Source organism: Marmota marmota, unplaced genomic scaffold, assembly GCF_001458135.2.
Source record: "Marmota marmota marmota unplaced genomic scaffold, marMar, whole genome shotgun sequence".
In the NCBI taxonomy this organism is placed as follows: domain Eukaryota; kingdom Metazoa; phylum Chordata; class Mammalia; order Rodentia; family Sciuridae; genus Marmota; species Marmota marmota.
In genome coordinates, this window is record NW_025999999.1 from 17,709,755 (window position 1) to 17,711,272 (window position 1,518).

Consider the following 1,518-nt stretch of genomic DNA (forward strand, 5'->3'; position numbering starts at 1 on the left):
GGTAGTGGGGATCAAACCCAGAGACTCTTACATGCTAGGCAAGCACTCTATCACTGAGCCACATCCCTAGCCCTTGAAGATTGTTATGCGGCTCTGGTTATGGACTTAGTAGATGTTCTGTTGGTGCTTGAAAAGAATGTGCATTCTGCAGTCTAAAATGTTGGCTCAAATGGTCTGTAATTTCCTGATAGGTCTTTTTGATTAATTGTGATGAGTTTTTCTATATTCTTGCCAATTGTCTATCTAGTTATATCTATTGTTGAGAAGAAGCATTAACATCTCTAAGTATAATTATGGATTACCTATTCTTTTTTTGAGTTTAATTTTTCTTTACATTTGATAGCTCTATTTGCTACAAACACATTTAGGATTGCCACATTCTTCTTTTTGGAATGACCCTTTTGTCATTGTCCCTCCCTAATTTTCGTTGCTCTGTAGTCTTTGATATTAGTACAACCATATCTGTTTTCTGTTAACATTGTTGAGGTACTTTTCCATCTTTTTAATTACAACTTGTTTATATCATTATACTTGAAATGAGTTCCTTATAGGAACAGTTGGGTAACATCTTTTAATCCATTTGGTCAATCTATTATCTTTCAACTGGCCTATTTGTAATTGAGTTAATTATTGATATTTGAGGGCATAAGTCTGCCATTTGTGTTTTGCTTTTGTTTTTTCCTGTCTTGTGGGTTGCTTGAACACTTTTTGTAATTACATTTTGATTTGTCTAGAGTGTTTTTCAGTATATATCTCTTGGTAGCTTACCTAGTGGCTGTTATAGATTTTACATTATAGATACAAAACTTACTGGCATCATCATTTTTTCAATTTGAGTATAGTGTAGATACTTCCTCTCTTTCCTTACAAGAGTCCTCTTACATTTGTTTTATATGTAAGGTTGGGGGTTTTAGTTATACTTGGGAGGAATGAGGGAGAAGACATCTATTCTATCTTACCAAAGCAGTCAGTCATAAATCTAGTATTTAAAATTACCAAGTTCTAATATTGCTCTTCTTTGTTCTTAATAGAAGCCCAGCAATAGTGTGTCTCCTGCACAGTCAAAAAAATCACACAAGTTGGTTGAAAATTCCTTGTCCATAAGTAATCCAGCGCTCTTCAACTCTTTAGGACCTCCCCTTCGATCAACAACTTGCCATCGCTGTGGTCTGTTTGGTAAGCAGCTTGCTCTTAGATGTCCCTAGCTAATTCTACACATTTGAAAAATATTTTTACTATGGCAGATAGTGTGTGTGTATCTTCGTTTATATATTGTGTACCTGTCATTCATCTGCAGATGAATTATTAACATCCTACCATTGATCTTTATCTAGATCTTTCAGCTTTTTTTGATTCCTCAGATGATTAGTATTTTTATGATTTTTTTAATCATTTTTTTAGTTGTTGCTAGACCTTTATTTTTATTTATTTATATGTGGTGCTGAGACTCGAACCCAGTGCCTCACACATGCCAGGCAAGTGCGCTACCGCTGAGCCCCAGCCCTAGCCTCTTGTGAT